The 15,191-nt window shown below is 33.1% G+C and overlaps 1 pseudogene; it reads right to left on the bottom strand.

Annotated features, from left to right (window-relative positions):
- Nucleotides 1-11,394: 11,394 nt before the first annotated feature.
- Nucleotides 11,395-15,191, bottom strand: LOC124452142 (annotated as a pseudogene).

Below are 15,191 nucleotides of genomic sequence, written 5' to 3'. Positions count from 1 at the left end.
GCAGCCCGGTTGAAACTTACGCCACTGCACCTGTTTTCCCATTTCAACATTTTATAGGTAAAACAACATGAATTACACAAAAATAATCTTTGTTGAATAAAGAATATACAAAGCAAACATAATAATTGTATCATATGACATAAATACAGTTTTGTTGCCAGGTTTAGATTAGAGGAACGTTTCAAGCGTTAATTGGCATAGATGCTCAAAGGAAACTACTTATTTACTTTTTTATGGGCCCATTCACAGAAAGCAATTTTTCAAATGGCTGTATGTGAGTGGATTCGTTTTCTTTTATCCGACATCCCTATTTCTCATTAGATTTGGAACAATATTAATAGGTCTTTAAAATGATGTTACCATAATTTCGTAAAAACGCTATCGCTAATGCGCATTTAATGTAGACCACAAACGTTTTGAAAACAGACATGTTTCGACATCTCATGATGCCATCTTCAGTACTAGTGAGTAATTACACAAATAATAAAAAGTTTATATAAAAGGAATATGGTACAGTAACATAAATATATAACTATGAATAAATTATAACAATAATAAGGAAATCAGATAAATAAATGCAGAACGTGTTACAAACTAAATATTGTGTTGAATTTAAAAACTTGAACATTGAGGTCAGTCATACTGAAAATGGCATCATGAGATGTCGAAACGTGTCTATTTTGAAAAAAATTGTGGTCTTCAGAATAAATTGAAGAGGAGAAGCTTCAGCTCCTTCCAGTTTCTCAAATTCCTCCTTGGTAGCATCACTGTTTGAATTCTGTAAATGATTACTTTGACGGGATCTCTGAACGCGTGCAATTAATATAGCTGTGTAAAAGTGACTTTCTTACCTGAGCGAGTAATGCCAAACTTTGATTCGGAATAATCAAGATTTGTACCATCATCACCACATCTAGTTATCACAACGTTATATTTTGTCGCTGATAATAATCCATATATGATCTCATTTCGATATGGATCAGGCAATGTCGACTTCAAGGAAAGGCACCGTTTCATGGTTGGTTCATCACTGACTACGTTCCAACACATTTGAAAATTCGAAGCTGCGTATTTTGGATTACTCGAAAAAGAGATGAGGAGTTTTGTTTGGCTGATTGCTTTTATACTCTTTATTTGAGGGTTACCTATTTTTAAAAATCAAATTAGCAAAAGCTAGAGTGTTAAAATGGCAATCGATTTTAAATGTAATTGATCAAACTTTCGAAATGTCGCTGGACTTTGTTACAATATTCATTCTTAATCAAGAGAATGCGGTAGCGCAAACGTCTAATTTACCCATCCCGTGACGTCCACTGCGAAACAGAAACTTGAAGTAGAACAAAACGAAACAGAGACATTTTTCAACACTTCTTTAGAATACTTGAAGTTTTGCGGAATGCAGCTGTCATACGATGCAACGCCATTGCTTGGGTAAATTAATAAATCAGACATCAAAAACTTCTTTCAGAGAAAATTTCGATTTAACAAAATATGTTTGAAACGACAAAATTTTGTTTGTTTCGCCTACGTAGCCATTGCAATCGAGAAATTATTTTGCAGTCTACTTGCATAAAAAGACTGTCGACTAAATTATACTTCCTCCATGCAACTTTGCTTTCGTCACTATGAAAACTACAGCTAGATCTCTATAGATATGAATAATGATTATGTTCTTAAGTTTTCATACAAAAATTAAGCTTGCTTACAATGCTGGTTCTTTTTGTTTTATTTCTATTCCATGTCATATTCACATTATAAAACGTATAAGAAAAATCACAATACCTGGGATTTTGCAAGTGTAACGAACTAGTAATTTCAAAGATTCCCACATTGATTGGGAGAAAGCAAAAGTCACTTTTCCTTATGGAAAATGACAATAACTTTGTCATCACAGTCAGTTTTACAACATTCAACGCTGATGATGATAGACAATCTTTCTTAGTCAATGATATCCTATATGGTTTACTATCTGGGCCACTATCTTTCATCAAAACACCAAAGTCAGCTGATCGCACAATCCAATCCAATTGATGAATGGTTCCATCGTTGAATTTTTTCGTATACTAAAAGAATAATGTGTGTAATTATTTATAAAGAAAAATTTCCAATCAAATTTTGTATTCAGCTAGTTGCACTTCGACCTTCAAAATAAAAGCTGATGCATCATACAATAAATTACTAATATGTTTACCTTCCTTTATAATCTCTACTACATTACGATCGATAGAAATACCAGAAACAAGTTTTAAAAATAACAACTTGTGTTATTAAGGTTACTTAACGTCTTCTATATTTTTAACACACCAAATGTTTTTTCCAAGCGTACAGAATTTGACAGCAGGTGAGATGACTCAAACCCTAACAATCAATTTCACTGGCAAAAGGGAAGTAAATGCAAAATGTGACAAATTAGGAACTAGTGAAAAGCCACAACTACTGGAGTGTCAAAAGGCCCACAATTGCTATTCATGATATCCATTTTTCATAATATAAAAAGGTATCTAATTTGAGGGATTTGAGAAGACTGCATGTAGTCATGACTATCGGTACCTCATTGTCTCACTGGTGGAAATTAAATAGCTGCATAAAAGCTTAAAATATAAAATAACTTCCACAGTTATTTTATCAAATTTTTAAAAATGCTACAACTGTTCTTTCTACCAATTACATTACCATACCTATACCTCGTGGACTAATCCTGGCGTTGCCATATGACCTGAGGCGTAACTTGAATTGGTATATTCATATTCAGTTGTGCCCTAGTAATTCAAATCACTTTCAAAAGAAATCAGTAGGGCACAACGGAATATATGAATATGCACACACCCCCCAATTAACGTTTTAGTTACGCCTCTGCATTTGACAACATAAAGTAAACCATCCAAAATGCGATGGACAAAAAGTTATAATAACAACAACATATCACACGTGCAGTGCACCCCATGAAAAGCTTTCCTAACGTCACGCAACTGTCCAATGAGCTTCATATGATGTAAATCAGTTAGGTGGAAAAGGTTACAATTTTTTTTAATAAAACTTGACAAAACAAAAATATGATACAATTGTATTTTTGTTTACTCAATTGTATGATACTTAGCCGTATGGCAACATTAAGGAAACCATCCAAAATGAGAGGGACCAAAACAGTTTGAAAGTAAAGGGTTAAAGTAATGGCTAAGTGGACTGCGATGAAGGTTGTCAAAACATGGATGCCAAAACCTATTTTCGCTGAAATGTTCGCTTGGCAGAAAATATATTCTCGACCTTCCCTGTTGTGTACAGTCAATTATATAGAGATTTTTAAAACAAACGATGTCTTTTGGAATTTCTTTTATAATGCCAACCCTTCAATTGTTCAATTGTTGGATGTCGTGGTTTACACAAAATGGGCATCTGGCATTTTGCAGGTGAGATATTTGCTTGTTTTGTGTATTCATCAAATATTGAAAAGCAATTATGCACTTGTAAAGCCATAAAATCCATAAGATCGTATATTTTAAGACAGACTTGAACATCAAATATAAAAAGAACCGCACATTCTAGTCAGTTGGTAGATATCCATCCAAAGGAAACGATCAAGCCAAACAGTGCCCATGATTTGGAGCAGAGCTTGTAATGTTCTATTTGCTGACGAGATGCAGGGAAGATCAAGTAGTAAAGATGACTGGAAGATGCTATTGACCAGGCGGAGTCTTTATAGATTTTATACAAAAAAAAATGATACTGAAAAGATAAATGATTTATTGCCATCCCTATCCAGAATAGTTTAATTTTATCATAGTCAAATTCTATGGATGAAGACAATGGATTCACTTGGATGAAGACAAATATCTTTGAATGCTTTGAAATTAAAGTTCAAGTACCAAAGAAAGATGGCAAGAAGGTTGTCTGTGTTTTGATGCTTGATGAGATGAGATGTCAATTCACAAACATGTAAAATGGGATGGCCATAAAGTTTGTGTTTATGTAAACAGTGGCACTGAGATTGATGATGACTCAATGCAGATGTGAATCTTCAAGCTATATAATCCATTTGGTTTTATGTAACTTAATGGTTAAGTCATGTCATATCATTATCAAAATATTTTAGTATACTATTAGTACACTCTATAGAGTGTTGTTTGAATGTTAATGATATCTAATACATTATGCATGCTATACTGAAGCATTAAAGATTCAGCGATGAAATCTTTAAAGTTACTGTTCTATGTATTTCTTCCTTATTTCAGTTTTGTTATAAGAAACAGTTTGAGCTTATTCGCCTATTAGAGTAAAGAATCGAGATACATCATTTGACTATTTGCAGCTTCTTATATAGTAATTTTTTGACTTTTAAAGTTTTTCTTTAATTCTTTGCTTCTTAATTCTTTTCATGTGATGGATGGGATAGAGGCAGTATAATTTGTTTACTTTGTAATTTCTAAAAAGCTTTAAAGCTTCTATCATGAAATTACACAAAATGTTTTCAATTCATTTGGTTAAAATGCCTTACTATAACATATCTACATGCACTTGATTTTTCTTGTATGAAAAGCATTAGATGTTGAATACTCACATGAAAAATCCACTACCAACTGCCTATGAAATTTATTATTGAGGTGAAAAATGTATTAATCGTTCAAATTGTGCACTTACATTGCAAAAATAGGAAAGACAAAATAAAGAGAAAAAGTAAAGTAAAAGTATTAAAACCTTTTCAAGCACAATTATTTTGATGATTATTTTTATTTTGCCATATTCATATATCAATACAACAAAATTGAAATGGGGTACAACTTTACAAGTATTTTAATGCAGTCCCATTTCAGAACACCACAAAAGCTTACTTAGAGATTTGTATACAATATTATTTGTTCTCATTTAGTAAACTGATGCAAAAGTGTGTCTTTTTGAAATTTAATATGAACTTCAATGACAGAAAATCATGTACATTAAGTCAAACTGTAAATATCTAAAGATGTATTATTTATTTTTATAAAGCAACAAGTACAAAGCTTACGATTGGGGCGAAAAAAGCCATCGCCCAATGCATGAAAAAAAGGTAATGATAAGAAATACACTAATTTTTCCTTCGTGAACTGTGGAAATAAACCATGATATGCTTTTTTGTATAGACTAAAAGTTAAATCGAGTAAGCATGTTGGACATGCTGGTAATAAAACGACGCACATCTGCACCCTTATGTAACCCCAAATAGCTTCTTCGCCGACAGTTCTAACAAACATCCTCGTATGAGCCGATTTTCAACGTAAAATTGCTTGCCTAGTGTCAACATACATATTTTCTCTTTGCTCTTTCTTCGCGGGGAGGGTGAAAATTGTGAAATTTTTGGAAAACAGTAATTATCGGTAAATCTCAGCGAAAATAGGTCCATTCCACCATTTTTCGACAACCTTCGACATCTAAAACTGCGCTTGAGAAAGCCGCTCCAGTTATTATAGAACTCAATGGTTAAAGTAATATCAACTTATACAGTTGACAGGTAAATATATCAGGGTAATCAGTGGACTCATACCAATCCTACTGCAGACTCCTTTAATTCATACATGCAGTAACATGTTAGTTAAATGAATAGCGTCAAAGACTATAGGGAAATTAGCAATATAATCCATTTCTGCTTGAATATGCAACAGTTGCAAGCATTCTCAAACACTTTTAACAAATTAGGTTATTATTGATTACATAATTTCATAAACCAAATTAAGTTGAATTTCATCTAGCATTTGGTATTTCATGAAGATGCCCAGACTCACTCGCCTTCGTGGTTAGACTTACCGTAGTTAAGTTTGCACGAATTATTCACTTTACATATATATTCTCCACAATACTGACATTCTCATTTTCTCGAGGCTCCCATTCACCACCACTGACTAGATGAACTGCCAATGCAGATGTCGTATGGATGATTGAGATAGTAATATTTCAAATTTCCATTCATAGTTGGTTGATATATTCCTGCGTTTTCACTGCAAGATGTACTGTTTGTAATTATAAGAGAAACATTTTTGCCAGGGTCGCTGAGGTTAGAAAAGAAAATATAACTAGAAAAAGAATTAAACGTGAGAATCAGAGACATTGTAAATTAAGTTCAAAATTTGATCATGCTTTCCAATAAATCCTTCAAAATTGCTTGAAAGTTCTTCAAAATGGCTTGAAAGTGCTTAGCATTATTTCCTAAAGTTTCATTTACTAGGACTTAAGATGACGTCATGTCATTTTATCGTCATTTGGAAACCAACAACAAACAACTGGTTGAGCAATAGAGCCATTGTGCTCGACGCAACATGCGTGAGGACAAAATATCAAAGATTCTGGCACACACGTGACACTTCTTCATAATCTAAGTAATTAATACATTTTATCATTTAGTTTATTATAATTTAAGTTCCGACCGTTGTTCTTAGAACTACCTGGTCTATAATCATTCACCATGACAAATACACTCTTCATAGCAGTAGATAAAGGAAAATGAGGACTTTGTATGTCATGATGTCAGATGCTCTTTTTTCAAGATGCATTGAAAAGCATATGACTGTGCCGTGTTGCGCCGTGTGTTTTCAATACAGAGCATAATTGAGAAATATAGCAGGCAACGATGAGGAAGATGATACAAATAAAACTAACTTTGTACATAAGGTTGTACATAAATCATAAATAATGCAGCCTTACGTCATTGGTAGTATGCATTTCTTTGTGACCATATGATACGGTGGATAATAACTTGACACCAAAAAGAAGGCATTTCTTGAAGTGCAATCACGTGACCAATATAGAAAATTACTCTGATTTCCTACGTTGACGCAAAGTCCATTCATATGCTGTATAGGACCGTAACCTAAATGAAAACATTGCAACGTTTCCTTCAACAGAAAGGAAAGACAAATAAAAATTACCAATATACTTAAATTTTCTAGTGCCAGACAAACACTCTGCTAAAAGGAAACTCTACTGTCTACACAGAATACATAGATCAGCGTCCCCAAGCAGTATTACAATCCCATTAAAGCACATAAAAGAGATTTTTGATACTCCCTGTTTTACCTATTTTTGAAACGGCTTTTTCTCGTTCAAATTGTTTCAGTCCAGAGACACTGTATGAAGAACCTGTAAACAAAAACAACAACACTAAAGCACTGTGTAAAAACCTTTTTCTCAAGTTATACGTAAAGAATCCTGTAGAAATCGAGAATTTGTTTAAATATATTTGACTCTGTGACTCTTTTTATATCTTTGTTTGAATTTCTGAGTAGCAACAAATTTAAAAACGTCTAATAAAGACGACGATTTTTTAAAAACACATTTATGCCATCTTCAGTGTGAATGATTGTGTTACGAAATATGATACAGTATAGGAAATATGAATAATATGATTTACACTGAATGGGAGTACGATCTATTTAAAGTAAGTTTAAAACAAAAATATATATATAAATGAATCAGTATTTACATTAGAAATGGTAATAAATGAAATTAGACCTATTATAAATGGTGATAAATGAAATATTATAAAGTAAAGATAGTCTTTTAATGATGAATTTCAACATTTAGATCAGGATTAGTTTTATTGATACGCGTTTTAGCAAACGTGTTTTGACATTAACAAAATGCCATCTTCAGTGCGAATGATAGTGTTAAAATATGATACAGGATAAGAAGATATGAATAAATTATTTGCATTGAATGCGAGTGATCGATTTAAAGTAAGTTTAAAACGAAAAAATGTATTGAAATATATTAGTATTTACATTAGAAATAGTGATAAATGAAATTAGACCTATTATAAATGAAAATGAGATTAGACCTATAAGTATAATAGATTTAATGATGAATTTGAAAATTTAGATTAGATTAGTTTTATTAATGCGAAGAGCTTCTTTGATTTTGAAAGAGTAAGTTGATTAATCGGTGACAATGATTTTAAAGCAATAAGTTGGAAATTTATTTTACAAGAATTTTAAAATTTATTTTTAAACATTTGTCTTATATCAGAGCACGGAAAAATGAACAGCATAGAAATTGGTTTTCAACATGACTTAAAGAAACTAATTTTCACCTTACAACGTAATTCTTTTCCTTTACATTTCATCAACAATATAATACAACGCTACTTAAAGAAAAACAAAAGAACTGACACGTAATTCCACAACTAACCCTGACGATGGACAACAACCTGATAGCAAGCGTTTTTTCAAACTACCGTATATAGGTGATTACTCACTACACACTCAACGCAAACTTACACAAATCATTAAACGTTATTGTACGGAAATTGAAATTAAACTCATTTTTACACCTTTTAAAATAAAATCCCTTTTCTGTTTTAAAGATCCACTTCCTGAAGTCTCCAAATTTATATGGTAGTTTACCAGTTCTCGTGTGCGGGATGTAATTCCCGTTATATTGGTGAAAATTTCGCCAACTATCTACCAGGATAAAAGAACACACTCAAACAGACTAAAACTCTACCATCTAGAAACATCTTCATGCCTCCCATTTTTGTAAAAATAAATATTAAACTTCTTGCTTTAAAATCATTGTCACCAATCAATCAACTTTCTCTCTCAAAATGAAAGAAGCTCTCCACATTAATAAAACTAATCCTAATCTAAATGTTCAAATTCATCATTACAACACTATCTTTACTTTATAATAGGTCTAATCTCATTTTGATCACCATTTATAATAGGTCTAATTTCATTTATAATAGGTCTAATTTCATTTATCACTATTTCTAATGTAAATACTAATATATTTATATACATTTTTTATTTTAAACTTACTTTATATAGATCACACTCCCATTCAATGCAAATAATTTATTCATATCTTCTTATCTGTATCATATTTCGTAACACTATCATTCGCATTGAAGATGGCATTTTGTTAATATCAAAACACGTTTGCTATTAAAAATCGTCGTTTTAATACAACGTTGAATGTAAACTAAAATGCTACATTAATATTGCATACAATCATACATTAAAAGACACATTTACGTTGTTGAGGCAAAAAATACAGAACCAAACGAGCATTGCCAACTTTTACAATAAATTATTTTTGTTTTCACTTTGCCACAATTTTGTAAAGCCCTCGCCCATTTTTTCATTTTGCCAAACTATACGTCACATATGCCATCTAAAATCTCCCTTTTTTACAAGCCACTTACGACTGTTTTTTTCACATTAGATTAGAGTAAATTTCTCTCTGTTTTCACTATTTTTTTCGTCTACAAAGTCAAGTGATAACAACTTCCTCCAAATCAAAACTCACCACGAGAGCAATATATTCACTTCAATGTTAATTCATTCAAAGAGTTTTGGGGGGCGACTGCGGTCTTGTGACATTATATGCAATACCTTATTTTAAATCTTACTCCAATAATGAAAAATGATAAATTTAATATCCGACAACCAGGAAATTGTTGAACTCAAACATTTTGGATCTCGATGTTAGATATCTTTACTGAATTTTTCTTGACTTCCACGATCAACGAAAGTCACTTTTCCTTCATCACTCAGTCAAATTTTGTCTTATATCAACTCCTTATGAGATCCTTAATATTTGAGGAATTTTTCAATGTACTAACTCCACCAGAGAGCCTTTGATAGATGAAAATTTTCTTAATGACAAGCAGAGGTTAAATTGTCACGTAGTTTTTAACAAGCATTTTGAGATAAATCGTGTGCCTACCAAATAGTTCTACTTACGTCCCTTTAAATCATGCTAGACTTGTTTAGAGACCAAATTAAGTATGTCTGATTGATATCTATTTGCTGATTTCCGAATCGGGGCACTACAGATCTGAAGGCAATATAAGTTATTATATTAGGAAGATATTTTTTTTCTAGTTGGACTTTGAATTTTTCATTAAACATTTTAAACTTTGTATTTGCCATGTCAAGAAAACTTTCAGGATTCTAGATTTCTGATAATACATGATAACTCCATAAATTATTCAAATGAATAAATTTTAGTTTGAAAATCTCGGTATACAACAACGTTGACAATTAATGATGATAAAGACTGGTGTAATTAATGGAACATTTAATGTTATAAGTTAAGCAGTTAATGATATAAAATAAGGACCGATATTTATCTCTTCTAAACATTGTAAGAAGCGTTCGTGTAATGAAATGCAAAAGAACAAGACTGACAGGCAAAAATACTTTGTAAGTTTTTTAAATTTTAATGAGTCACCAACCTTCAGTCAAATGATGAATTTCAACAAGTAACAAGATGCCAACAACAACCTTCTCCAAAATCATTGCCAGTTTACAGTAACAACAATCCTGAAGCGAACAAATTTGCCGTATTTGGTAAAAAATTTTAGCAGGAGTAAAACAACACAACACAGCAAAGCCTTGCTTGCATTTGTTATGGTATATATTTTCTCCAGCTAAATATGTACATATATTGTACTCTATAGAAACAAAAAAAAAAAACATGTGCACTTGAAGGCAACGTGAACGGTGAAGTCGGCCAACTTTCGTTTTTAATTCTAAGTAAAGGCTTCATGTGGCAATTCAAATGATGTATTTATCTCGTCTATTAACTCTGCGGCTAAGGATGTTTTGCTGCTCTGTTAGTTGCGTAAGCTGAAATTCAGTTGAATACCTATCCAGCATATGCAAATAAGTTTTTATTATTACTCAGGTAGTTAAAACTCCAACAATCGCTTTAATTTTACACAATTGACAACATTCATTTAACATTTGAAATTATTTGCAGCAGATGGATCTGTTATTCACATGTCGTTATAACGATTTGTAAGAACATGTGACATTCTCTCCGAGAAGTTCAGCAAATATCTTACAAGCGTTAACACTCAACGCCTACAAAAATTACGGTAGTGACGAGAACTCGTGTTCTCTTCAAATGTCTTTGTTCATATATCATATACTTTTTAAGTGCTCATGTTTTATGTGTTATTGGTAAAGTAACCAAGAAGTAACATTGGTAAATTTTCCAAGAAGTAATAAATTATAATTAAAGTAATTCTAGAAGTTGTTTCATTTATATAAAGAAGAAATTACATTTTGAAATTTCATAATTTCAAACTTATTTAGAAAGAATCTAAGATTGGATAAAATGATACAAGATTTGTAAATAACACACTTACACTTTTAACCGAAAGAGAGGTTCAAAAGACATTCTTTCTGGACACCATTTGTTGGAAAATTTTCCATGTATGTGTTTAGCAGGGAAAGACTTTGAATTTCTCTTCTGATAAATAATTTTATTATTTTAAGGACTTATTAAGAACACAACAGATAACTAAATGTAGCAAAAACAGCACCGGGAGAAAAAGAGAGCAAACGTTTCTTTCAAAAGTTTCTGTTACATTGTACTTTTATTGCACCTGACCATGAACGTCTTTCTATCAAAAATTAGAAATAATGTGTTTAACTGACCTTTATTCTATTTGTCTCATACAAAAGATAAAATACAAAAGTAAATCCTAAATAAAATCAAATTTGATTATTTTTCAAATCAATGGACCATAACTAATTTTAAGAAAGTTTAATGTGAAAAATTTTACGAAAACTTAATGAGCAATGTAACGATGTTTATTTATCTTCGTTTAAGATGACATCTTGCATGGCGGGAATGAGACCTTTGCGAAATGCAATTGACAGCAACTCTTCAGCATCTTTGACATCCGGTATTGACGAGCAGCCCATCTGAGATAGAGCGAAAACTCATTCCAGTCAACTGAGCCGTCTTCATCCATGTCGATAGCTTTCAGTGCACGTTTGGTTTCGTCACATCTGTAACAACCAAAATATGGCGGCATGAAGCCATTGTAGAAAGAATCGAATTCAAGTTTGTCATCGCCTTGTACCACATCACGAAGATCCCATTCATCCCACATTTTACGTATTTCATCTAGCAATTCTTTGCGTATGGATTTTGGTTTGTCTTCTGCAATGGCGTCTGCCATTTCTTTAGTAAGCTCACCGCCAGAACGATCAAACAACACAGCTAAGCCAACTTTACTCATGTATTCTTCCTTCCTTTCTTTGCGAAGATCCTCTAACATTTTTGCTAACATAGCTTTTGCCCTTTGCAAAGTGAATTGAGGACATTCACCAAAAAGATTGGTCAGTCGATCGACATCCATTTGTGGGGAGGCCAACGTAGTCATTCTCATGACTGGCTTTTCACCAAAGAATTCTGCCAATGAGAATTCGTTCTTATCAGGTTGGCCAAAGTTGGGCATACCAAATACCATGTCCAGGGCCCGCTCTCCATAAACTGGTTGCTTTGGATGTGGTGGTAAGCCAGTAGTGATAAGAGTAACATTCTGAGCTGCTTCTCGTAGCTTCACACAACCTTTGTACTGAGCAAGGACTTTCTTGTTTCCCATTCGAATCATATTCATCAAAAGAATTGACGAGCATGCGTGACCCATAGCTGCTCCTTCCTCGCAAAGACTAGCCCAGACTCCTGTAGCGCCGTTGATAATACATTCCATTTGTGTCATGTGGGCAAGACCCCATTGCTCGTGTACGTGGACCAGCAAATGACCTTTCTTTGTTGCATTTTCTGTCCAACCATTAGCATCCATCTCCTTTCGAATGGCAGCAGTCCAAACACCAAGCTCTTCCGGAAGGTTTTACCACTTTCTTCGTAGATAATTGCAAAGGACGTTCATCTTCAGGAAGAGAGGACAAAAACTGACCACTTTCAACACACGCTTAGGCTTCAATCTCATGGCATCAGGAAAGTCCCGGATGTTGAACAGGACCCTAGAATCCTTGTGTAATTCTGAGCGGCACCAATCTATTCTTCTCCTCATCAGCTGACAGATTTTTCGCACTTTGAACTTCGTGTAGTTGGTTCCTTTGTAAACAAGATCAAATTAAATGATTGCATGGCGAATGCCGAGTTCCTTCATCTTTTCAGACCAACTGGAAGGGCTTCAACATCAGGAATCCGATTTTTGTCAATTGATTCAATGAATTCACTGAAAGCGTAGAACTTTCTGAAGTCTTCCTGCTTTTTCAAGTTTTTATGAACACGTCTCCCACACGAGTCATGTGAAAAAGAAGCAACAATCACGTTTTGATAACCGACTTTTTAACCTGTCGGTGGATAAAAATAAATGTCAAAAAAAGATTTTTAAGTACATTCTTTTTGAACGCTATTTCAAAAATCTTGTTAGCTGAGTTGCATTTAAATAAAACCTGTTTGTACAAATAGTATGGCATGTGTCTATATGCAGATCGTCATTTATTATTTTGTTCAGTAAATTATATTTACAAAGCTTTGACCTCTGAGTAGCATTAGACTACACTCGCTTTACCTATAGTGTCGTAAAAGTGACTAAAAGAGTTAACATGAAAAACATCCGGGGTAAAATAATGATTATAGTTCATAGAATCTGCAAAAATAATTTAATGCCAGATTTTTCATACCTAAGCTTAACAACGGCCGTTGCCATGGTCTGAAGACTAGAGATTCTGGTGTGCATATTACTTGCGAAACAAATAAGAGAACAAAGTGAGGAGTAATTTTGTATAGAATTGCAGCAGAATAGTTAAAGAGAAATGAGAAAGTAAGAAAATCAAACCTTCGAGCAGGAACAATGAATATATGTATGGTACAACCGATGGATGTCATGAAAAGACGTATTGGTGTTCCCTGTGCGCCGAAAATAAGATGGCAAGAAAAAAACATAGAAAGAGGCTACAAAATGTGCTACTATAGTATTGAAAAGATTAATGGCTGGAGTGCTAAAATTGATTTAAAGTACAGATGTGAAAGTTTGTAGAATGACGGATGAAGTCCAATGTCTATGGCTTGAACTACATACAATTGGTATATATACATGCTAGATATGTTAAATGTGATTTGCTTTCTCCTAATCACATGACATGACATAAAAGCAATGTTTCCCGCCAGCAAAACTAGTGAAAATTCTCACTAAAGCAAAATAAAACAGCTACGGGAGCCGAAAACTAAGTAAAACGACAAAGTAAATTAAATTTCAAAAGAAATTAGAAATCAGCAGGGCATAATATGTATTGGCTTAATACCATTTGGAGCCTCCCAATGCGTCAAAAATTGCTTTGCTGTAGCATACTCTGGTTTGAAAATTTTATGGTAAATCCTTCTTTGAAAAAGCATGGAATTGAAAATACGTTCCATAATGGAACCGTGTCCAGTGAGATGATAAAACTGGCGACAAATGGCATGTTCTGTTTTTATGATTTTTCTTCTCAGTTTCATTTTAATTAACCTCTGTTTCTAGTTCTAGATCGAGCTACTAATCACAATTATATCAACCAAATCATTTCACATTCGACTAAAAATTTATCTTCTGACAGTCTAGATGCAATACTTGTGCAAAACACCCATCAAGTTGAGAATAATGATCTCTCAAACAGAGAAATGTAACATTTTGTAGATATAGATCGTCCAGATTATTGAGAAGAACTGAGGTTGCTGATGTTTACTGACGCTTTGACAAACTTTGCTCAATTCCTTAGACTAATCCACGATGACAATACAAAATTGACACCCACACACTCACGCATTTCATGTACACACAATACAATTACGTATGAACAAGAAAAAGGCAAGCCAAACGTTTACTCCTCGCTTGACTTTGAAGAAGACTATCGCTAATGTTGTCAAACGTCAGTCAACATCAACATCTACAGTCCTTCTCCGAACTCTACTGAGCTGTATGATCTACATCTAAAAACACCATACTTACGGGTTCAAATCATTCACTTAAAACACATGTGAGTTGCATAATGTTTCTTTATCATTCAGTTAGGTATTACATCTGTGTAACACCTACCTCTCATATATTTTCCATTTATTTTCCAAAGTGTGACCTCGTAGTTGTCCAACTGTACTTTCACAAAGTGAATTATCAAGAACAAATATCTCAGAGTTTTTCAACTTTTGCGCTTTTCCGTTTCAGACATCAAGCTCTCCTTCATAAGCGACTTTTTCTTGTACGATGTCATGTTGAAGCTGTATATTATAAAAATAATCGTAAGAAGTCCAACAGCGTTAACACATGAAAGCCTCAGCAATTTGACAAAATCAATTCATAGCATGTCTTATCTCATAGAATACTGTTTTAAACTATTACTGATGTTAGTGGAGTTATCAGACGTGGAAAGAAAGAGGGAGAGGTCAGTATGAGGACATCTAATTACATCAACACCGCCCAT

This window comes from Xenia sp. Carnegie-2017, unplaced genomic scaffold, assembly GCF_021976095.1.
Source record: "Xenia sp. Carnegie-2017 unplaced genomic scaffold, XeniaSp_v1 HiC_scaffold_24, whole genome shotgun sequence".
Lineage (NCBI taxonomy): Eukaryota > Metazoa > Cnidaria > Anthozoa > Malacalcyonacea > Xeniidae > Xenia > Xenia sp. Carnegie-2017.
This window is presented reverse-complemented; position numbering and strand designations above follow the sequence as displayed.